Source organism: Notolepis coatsorum, assembly GCF_963971535.1.
Source record: "Notolepis coatsorum genome assembly, chromosome: 1".
NCBI classification, from domain to species: Eukaryota; Metazoa; Chordata; class Actinopteri; order Aulopiformes; family Paralepididae; genus Notolepis; species Notolepis coatsorum.
In genome coordinates this window covers 186,058,478-186,068,138 of record NC_140165.1, presented here as the reverse complement: position 1 = coordinate 186,068,138, position 9,661 = coordinate 186,058,478, and the positions used below count along the sequence as shown (strand labels likewise).

Here is a 9,661-nt window from a genome sequence, read left to right as displayed (position 1 = left end):
GTAGTGCATCATGGACAACCCCTCCCACCCACTATACACAGACTTGGCTGATAGAAGGAGCACGTTCAGTGTTAGACTAAGACTCCCAAGATGCAACACTGAACGGCACAGGAAGTCCTTCATTCCGACAGCCATCAGACTTTATAACGCATCACTGTGCCTCACTGCATCACTGAGCACAGGGTGACAGTACAATCTGGCATAATCTTCCTGGACTTTTACTTTTAAATTTACATTTTACACTTATTACTGTACTTTTATTGTATATTTTAGAATGTATATACATATCAGAATGTGTATCCTGGACCGTATTTTATTCTTTATTCATGAATTTTGTTTTTTGACTACCTAAATGTTTACATTTTACTGTGAGCGATCTGTAGTGGTGAATTTCCCTCAGGATAAATAAAATATTTCTATTCTAAAAGGTCCATGTTACCTCAACAGAAACCTTTGATACCAGGAGTTGTGTATGTTCTGATATTCATGATATGTATTACAGTAGCAAAGTGAACCGGACACTCTCTCGGCACCTAGAAGGTATTACCTGTACCAGTCCACCCCTAGTTTGTGTGTGCGTGTGTTACCTGGTGTCTATGAAGATTGCTCCGGGTCCTTTAGTGTGATGTGTCGTCTGAGTGAGAACAGTCTCTGGAGAGACGTTGCGCAGCAGCTGAATTCTACAGACAGACAGACACACATGGGCATACTGTGTTTGAGTATTCTGACCTCTGTACACTGTACACACAAAAACCCATTAGAGCCTGAGGCATGGGCTGCTGCCAGCTGCTGGAGAACTAACGGCGGCAGAACTGGAGAACTCTTAACCACTAAATCTGCACCTTGTGTATACTGTTATTCCCATTTATATTCTGCATCTTTGTTTATACCGTTTACTTTATATTTATTCAGATTCCATTTTTATTGCCTACATTTATTTTAACATATATTATGACACACCACATTTTAAATTAACGATTTCCTTCCCTGCCTGGCTACTCCACACCCAAGAGTAAAACACTTACAAACTGGGTAGTACATTAGGTAGGCAGTGTTTCTAGCTCCAAAAAGCACAGCTAATTGATTCATCTAAGCTAATTCATCCTCCTATGACATCACAAGGAGCAATAATGCTGAACAGCTTGTTGAGCGGCTTGTTAATCTAAAGACTACCTAAAGTAGGCTACCTATTGGTATGCCATCCCGCCAGCACATAAATAGAATTTTCTGAATGTCAAATCCATATAAAGACTTTTATATGGATTTACATTATACAATATTGTTGATATGAACAGGTTTTTGAAAGCCTCTGTTTCAGCTCACCCTGTGATCCCCTCAGTCTGAGGTAGGATGGCAGAGGAATCTGCTTCCATCAGTTCCTCCTCTTCCTCCTCACTCCTCATCGAGCCATAGCTGGAGGGAGGACGTCTAGGAGGAGGGCTCTGTCCCCCACTGCTAGAAGGAGAGCGCCCCCCCATGCAGCCAGCAGGAGGGCATGGTCGTGTTTCATTCACACACTCAAAGATCCTTGGAGAACAAGAAAAGTAAATGAGTGAGTGAGTAGGAGAGAGAGAGATGGGGGAGGGAGAGAGACAGACAGAGAGAGAGAGAGAGGGGGCTTTCTCACTGCCATTCGGGGTCGAATCAGCTCCGCTCCGTCCTCGTTCCGTCCTTGGGTGCGAACTTCCCCCCTCTAGTTTGCGTACACACTGCAGTCTTGGTGCGCTCTGGGTTTTGTTTACGGTTTGCGTTTTGAGCGTGTAAGCTTGCCGTAGGCGATGATGTCACGCTCGAACGTCAACACAGGAAGAGTTTAACATACGGTGGTGGAAACTGGATGCTGATATAAAGAAACAAATACCGTAATTCCTCTAATAGTAACCGGGTCTCAAATACAAGCCGGGTCTCTATTAATGGCCGGGTGCGCTCTTGAGCTAAGCAATTATAAGCCGGCCTCCTAATACAAGCCGGGTTACTAATATACTGAGCTGCATACTGAGCTAGTTACTTGATTTCACTTTGAAAACGTTGAAATGACCAGTGACCACCTGTAATTGCACTGTTTACTATTTCATACAGTACTTTGTTTCAATAAATGAACCCAGTACATTTTACTGGGTTCAAACTGACACAAAATGTTGATTTATTCATTATGATCCGTTTGAAAATTTGAAATATGAATGAATGAATGAATGAAAACTTTATTTAACAGATTGCAGAATGGGTACAATACAGTACGGCTCAATACATACAATTGTTAAGGGGATGCAGACCTGAGAAAGACGTTTGTCTTGTTTCCATCAGGGTCCCCCATTTTCAATTCATATAGACATTTATGACATACATAACATACATGACATTTATGGCATAGGGACATATAGGTATTTAGTACTGATACATTTGTGACATAGGCGGTATTCAAATATACAGTACTGTTACCCCTAGATCCTGACAGAGTATATACATATGATGGGGAGGGGACTGTACATTAGGAGGGGGTGGGTGGGTGGGAGGGGAATATACATACGGCGGGGAGGGAATATATACATGCGGTGGGGAGGAGACTGTCTATTAGGAGGTGGTGGGGGTTTTGGGCATTTACGGTGGCCAGTTTCGAATTGCAGCCTCCCGTAGGTGCTCTTTAAGGGCGGCTTTGAATGTGGGCAGGGATTCACATTCCTTTACAGCTTTGGGTAGGGCGTTCCACATTGTTGTGGCATAATTGCGAAACGTGTTTAGTCCCTTGTTTGAGCCGAATCTGGGTTTAACATGATTTGTTGAGCTTCCTCTGGTGTAGTGGTTGTGGTATTCACTGACCTTTGGGAAGTATTTTGATATATACATATAGGCCTCCCTCTTATACAGGCCTCCTCCTAATACAAGCCTGGTACCCGCTACAGTTGAAACAAATACAAGCCGGGGTTACTATTAGAGGAATTACGGTAACCAATAAATATGAAGTTATATTTGAACCTCTGTTGTCAAGCCTTGTCAATATAACCCACCCCCCTTTTCTCACGAATGGAACTGGTGTCGTGGAGTCCGCTTTGAGCGTTTTCCAGGGTTAACGCTAACGCTAGTTAGCTTAGCCTATTTATTACTAGTTATCAGCTATTAGCCCATCGCTCGCGGCAATTATATTGAATGTCATTGATCTACCGGCCGACTGGTTGGGCACCACTGGTCTAATAGAAATAAATGCATTAGAACAAGAAACCAATGTAAAGTAGACAGTCAAGTCAAGTCAAGTCAAGAGTTTTATTTGTCACGGCATACAAGTATACAATGAAATGCGGGGGGTCTTGGCCGCAACGATGTGCATAATACAATAGTAATATATAATAAGAATCCAATAGAACGACATTGTGCAATAAAACAAGTAAACAAAGTAGGGCATATCGGTATATGTACATGAGTTATTTACAGAGCATAGTAGGACATGCTAGGTCCTGTGGTAGTGCAGTACACTGTTAGCTACGGATGAGGCACTGGGTCTTTATGTACACTGTTATACAATGCTATATTATACAATCTCAAGTTATACTATACTATTCTTAAAGTGACCTTTCCTTTTGTAAGGTGGCCATAAGTGTGAGCGTGTGCAGCATGAGTGTGTGTGTACTCATGTTAAAGTGGCTGCTAGTGTGTGAGCGTGTACAGTGTGTGTGTTGTGTGTGTGCTCATGTGTGCTTGTGTGTGGAGAGTTCAGTGTTCAAGGCTCTGATGGCCTGGGGGAAGTAGCTGGGCCGAAGTCTCTCTGTCCTAGTTGCTGGTGTTCGCAGGCGTTTGCCTGACCGCAGCAGCATGAACAGGCTGTTGTTGGGGTGGTGAGGGTCTTTCATTATTCTGCAGGCTCTGGATTTGCACCTCTTGTTGTATAGGACCTGCAGGGGTGGTAGTGCAATACCCGTGGTACGCTCAGCTGAGCGCACCACTCTCTGTAGGGCCTTCTTGTCCTGTGCCATGCTGTTTCCATACCAGGCAGTGATGTTTCCAGTCAAGATGCTCTCTACAGCTCCGGAGTAGAAGGACTGGAGTATCTTCCCAGATACTCTGAACTTCCTTAACTGTCTCAGGTGGTAGAGGCGCTGCTTCGCCTTTTTTACGACTGAGTCTATGTGTGTTGTCCATGTCAGATCCTCTGAGATGTGGACCCCCAGGTACTTGAAGCTGCTCACCCTGTCCACGGTAGCCCCGTTTATCCTCAGTGGTGTGTGTGTCTCCTGCTGTCTCCTCCTAAAATCCACGATCAGCTCCTTGGTTTTACCAATCTTCAGGAGCAGGCTGTTGTCCTGGCACCAGCGTTCCAGTACCTCAACCTCCTCCCGGTAGGCCTTCTCGTCGTTGTCCGAGATCAGCCCCACCACCACTGTGTCGTCCGCAAACTTCACTATGGAGTTGGAGCTGAACTTGGCCACACAGTCATGTGTGTATAGTGAGTACAGCAGGGGGCTCAGAACACAGCCCTGGGGGGACCCGATGCTCAGGGTGATGGTGTTGGAGGTCTGACCCCCCACCCTGACCGCCTGGGGCCTTTCACTCAGAAAGTCCAGTATCCAGGCGCTCAGACCCAGCTCGATCAGCTTGTCCACCAGTCTGGTGGGGACTATGGTGTTGAACGCTGAGCTGTAGTCAATGAACAACAGTCTCACATAGCCCCCCTTCTGACGGTCTAGGTGAGAGAGGGTGCTGTGCAGTACTTGGGAGACCGCATCATCAGTGGACCTGTTTGGCCTGTATGCAAATTGCATAGGGTCCATATCACTGGGGAGGGAGGCACAAATGTGATCCTTGACCAGCCTCTCAAAACATTTCATGGCCACAGAGGTGAGTGCCACCGGTCTGTAGTCATTGAGACCTGTTGGGGAGGGTTTCTTTGGTACCGGGATAATGGTAGACATCTTGAAGCAGGCAGGGACCACTGACTCCGCCAGGGATCGATTAAATATGGTGGTGAACACAGGGGCTAGCTGGTTAGCACAGGACTTAAGTATGCGTCCTGTTATTCCATCTGGGCCAGCAGCCTTTCTGGTGTTCACCTGCATAAATGCTCTTCTCACACTGTACCGTCAATGAGAGAGCGTCGCCGCCCCCCCGCGGATGCCCCCCTCCACAACAGCCGGCACGCCAGTGACGTCACTAGCCGCTGAGCTAGCGGCGCCACTGTTTGCACCAAACCGCGCATAGAAGGTGTTGAGCTGGTCCGCGAGAGAGGCATCGTCGCTCCCCATTGAGGACGCGCTGACTTTGTAGTCAGTTATCGTCCTCAGTCCCCGCCATAATCCTCGTGTCATTCTGTGCCATTTGTGCCTCCATCTTGTCAGCATACGTCCTTTTCGCAAGTTTAACAGCCTTGCGCAGAGTGTAGACTGTTGTCTTGTACTCTTCCATGTTTCCTGTCTCTCTGCCCAGGTTGTAGGCAGTGGTGCAAGTTTTCAGGGCTGCTCTGATAGTACTGTCCACCCACGGGTTCTGGTTCGGGAAGACCCTCGCCTTCTTTGTGGGTACGATACTATCAGCTAGTGTTGTTATAAAGCTAACAACAGTGTCTGCGAACTCGCTGACGTCACTGGCGCTTCCCTCGAACATATCCCAATCGACGTCATCGAGGGCGTCCTGAAGCGTGGCCTCCGATTGGACCATCTCTTTACCTCACGTGACACGACGGTGTCACGTGATCTTTGTCTGTAAGCAGGGACCAGGAAAATGGCGTTGTGATCCGACGTGCTTGTAGCTCCCGCTAATGGAGGAGCCGGTACAGCTTTGTAGCCGGCTCTGAACGGGGTGTAGCAGTGATCGAGCGTGTTTCCTCCTCTGGTGGAGCAGGCGATGTGCTGAAAAAAGGACGGCATCACTTTCTTCAAATTCGCCTGATTGAAATCACCGGCTACGATCATGGCTGCGTCTGGGTGTTTGATCTGGTGGGTGTTTAGATGATCCTGTAGCTCCGCCAGAGCCCTGGCAAAAAAAATTGCAGGCCTAATGCGAGCCAGGGAAATCTTGTGCTTGTAACGTGGCTTCATGTTTTCAGCCGTGAGGCTCAACATGCTTGTTTGGTTGAGGTCTGAACTCGCCAAATTGCCATGGGTATTGTCCAGTTGTCGCTGTATGTTTTTATCTGCCCAAAATTCAAGCAAGCATGAAAGCATTACAGTAATGACGTTGTGTGTGTCAGCAAGTTGATACAGCAAGTTGATACAGCAAGCCTCTCCCGTGTTTTGGTACAAGCTCGCACACCACACCCCCCGCTCCCACTGGCGCGCACCCGGAACCACCTATTTCAGCTGTCCAGGTTTGGAGCAAATCAACGTCCCCGGGGACGGGGACAGAGCGTTCTCAGTAGGACGGACACACCCTTTTTGGGTGCTATCGGGCTGTGATTCGACCCCGAATGGTTAGTGAGAAAGCCAGAGAGAGAGAGAGATACAAAGAGGGAGAAAGATAGAAATGCTATTAGGGCTACACGATTAATCGATTTTAAATCGAAATCGCGATTTGGAATGATGCAATTATCAAATCGCAAAAAAAAATATCGCAATTAACCAGGAAGTCCCATTGAGATACAAGATCGGTTTGGGAGAGGGAGGTAAGGGGTTTTAGATTGTGTGTTGTGAAGTTTAGACTTCAGAGAGGGAGAGTAAAGTACAGAAAAAAAAGGTACCGTTGGGTACCGGTATCGATTCCCAGGTAAAAAGAAACATTTTCAGGCTCAGTGTCCTGAAAAGACCCACCGCGTAGGCCAGATGCAAGCCGCATTTTACAATAAACCTCTGTGGGGCTGTTAAAAAAAGAAATATTATAATCGCAAATTTAACACATTCCCTGCCATGACTTATATCCATCAATATAGCCAGTCTGCCACCACTCTAAGCCTATGGAGATGTTCACCTTTTTTGCAGGGCTATAACCTTTTAAATTGTATTGCCAAATTGACATTACTATGGCCCATTCAACATCGATTATCTATCGTTCAGGATGTAGGAACGTTATACTTTTTCATTCATATATTCATACAAAAATACCTTCTAGAGTCCGGTTCCGTTCCACAGCACATGGCTGGCTGATTTTTCGGAGCTCGGCAATCAGGCCACATTATCCCTGAATACGTTTTATTTTTTATACCATTTGATTTTCCAGAAGTTCCAGAAGTTGGAATTATGCATAAACATACGCAGAGCAAGTTGGGAACCCTGAACAATGTGGATAGGGATCTCATCAGGTCGATATTCCGAGAGGAAACGGACGCTATCTTGGCTAAGCTAGCGGGCGGGTGGATGCATTGCAGGAGGAGGTGGCTACAATAGGCACTCGATTAACCGTGGCGGAGGAAGATATGTCCAGACCCCCCCCCCCCTTTCATCCGCGCATGATGACGCATAACGTATACGATCATGAACAGTTGCATTTTTTAATATAGCTTGTCTAGGGAATAGACTGCAATCTATATATTAGGCCTATAGCTCACGTTCTAGGAATTACTGCAGAAAACAATAAAAACATACTTATATTCTAGACGTTTTTTTTTTTTTTTTACCAAATCTTTTTATTAAATTTTTTTCTTCAAACATGAAACACAACTCACAACACAATAATAACAACAATACATAAGACATCCGAAAACATAAACTAACACAACACTGATTAGACAAAAAGGTTGTCATCAAGTAAAAGTATACCAACTAAAATAAAATATATACTATACAAAGTGCTTACTGAGCCCCCTGGAGGAAAAATATCCCACTTATTTGATGTCGATCTCCTAGATCCATTTCCGGTTTGTATGGCGCAATAAACGCCCAAATCATATCGATTATTGAGTTATGGCAGCGATCCATAGGCACGCCAGTGTATGTCTGGAGTCCCGCAACAATATGTGACTGCCGGACGGATTTCCCAGATGCCACTTCCGGTTGTAACTCGCCCGATCATCCACCAGGCGGCGGTATTGAGGCATTGCAATATTGTGCAGAGTCCCACTGTATCACCAGAGGCTGGGTGGCTGAATTATGAATGCCATGGCGAAAAAATGAAATATGATCTCAATATCGCTGTACAGCGTGGTTTGGCAGACAACGCATGGCGGGCAATAACGCTGTACAACGTGAACGGCGGTGGATGCGTTAATCGAAATCGCAATATCTGTCAGAAAAATCGCAATTAGATTATTTCCCAAAATCGTGCAGCCCTAAATGCTATGACAGTTACAGTATACACAATTACACACGCATATATATAAAGCTCACCTCTCCACCTCTGTGTCAGATGAAGCCATGGGCCACAGCAGGGCTCAGACTCTGACTAGAAAGTCCAATGAAGCACAAAGTGTAAACAAACAACTCTGGTATCTGCAACAGAAATGACAATGAAACACAGTGAACGAGCCAATCCAAAAACATGCAAGTGGCACTTGCTGAATAATAACACACAGGGCCTGCCATGGCTGATTGATTGATTGAAAACTTTATTAACAGATTGCAGAATGGGTACAATACAGTACGGCTCAATAAAAACAATTGTTAAGGGGATGCAGACCAGAAAAAGACTTTCGAAACGTTAGCTATGTTGTTATACCTGGAAGCTTGTGGTGGGAAGCTGAACTCTCTCCCAGCTCTCTATTAGTTGTACTTACTATGTAGGCTACCAGTGCTGCTAAGATTTGCACTAAGTTCTCGACTATATTTATTTAAATCGTACATTCATTTTTTAGCCACTGTTTATACTGTATATAGTCCTGTATAGTGTTACTGTGTACATCGTGTCCTATATGTTACTTATGTTTATAGTGTCCTATATGTTTATATTAGATATTTTTCTTTTTATATACACCGTGAGAAGGGGGAAACGAAATTGCACGTCTCTGTATTTGACTTTGACAACGTTTTGGTAGCCCCTTTCGTGACTGTGATGCACCGAGTGAATACAGTCCCTTGTCCATTAAATGTCCAACCATGTAAAATTCCTACAATTAAGTATCGCAGCGACATTTCCAACGTACTCACAGTTGCACGAGGGTTTCGGACAGACAAACGCTAGGGCTTGAAAGCTCGCCGTTGCTAATAAACATTTTAAATAATTTGTATAAACTGGTCAACACTGATCAAAACGGCTTTAGCTGCCTGGTGCGCCTGCGCTGTGATCGCATCAGGCACCCAAAGCCGGAAATAAAACTGTATTGACCAGTTTATAAAAAATATTTAAAATGTTTATTAGCAACGCCGAGCTTTCAAACCCTAGCGGTTGTCTGTCCGAAACGGAAACCCTCCTGCAACTGTGAGTACGTTGGAAATGTCACTGCGATACTTGTACGAGAAGCGTTTTGATAGAGAAAAGCGAGACATACTTAATTGTAGGAATATTAACACTCGGTGCATTACAGTCACGAAAGGGGCTGACGTTTGTTTTGGTTATAACACTGTAGCCAATTTTAACCATTACTACTTTTTCACAGATGAATGTGGGAACAAGGTACTAAACTGTCAGCCTCAGAAGTAAGAACGTCTTACCTGGAGGTTTGTATCTCTGTATGAAGTTCTATGAACTCCTCAGTCAGAACAAGTTTTGTAGCTCAGTGTTCTTCTTCTTCTTCGTGTGCTTTCCGGCACGCAGACTGGACACCTTTCGGCGTGTAGCTCAGTGTTGCGTTCAGTTTAGGAGGAAGTAG

General features: G+C 45.2%; 1 long non-coding RNA gene across 2 annotated transcripts; it reads right to left on the bottom strand.

Annotated features, from left to right (window-relative positions):
- Window positions 1-587: 587 nt before the first annotated feature.
- Window positions 588-9,640, bottom strand: LOC311229329. 2 transcript variants are annotated; one of them, XR_014619743.1, is made up of 4 exons: window positions 9,504-9,640; window positions 8,244-8,298; window positions 1,324-1,527; window positions 588-680 (listed from the first exon to the last, which is right to left on the bottom strand). It is a non-coding gene; the product is annotated as an uncharacterized lncRNA (long non-coding RNA). The 2 variants fall into 2 exon arrangements; XR_014619744.1 differs by having other exon boundaries at window positions 8,244-8,345; window positions 9,504-9,636.
- Between the last annotated feature and the right edge of the window lie 21 nt (window positions 9,641-9,661).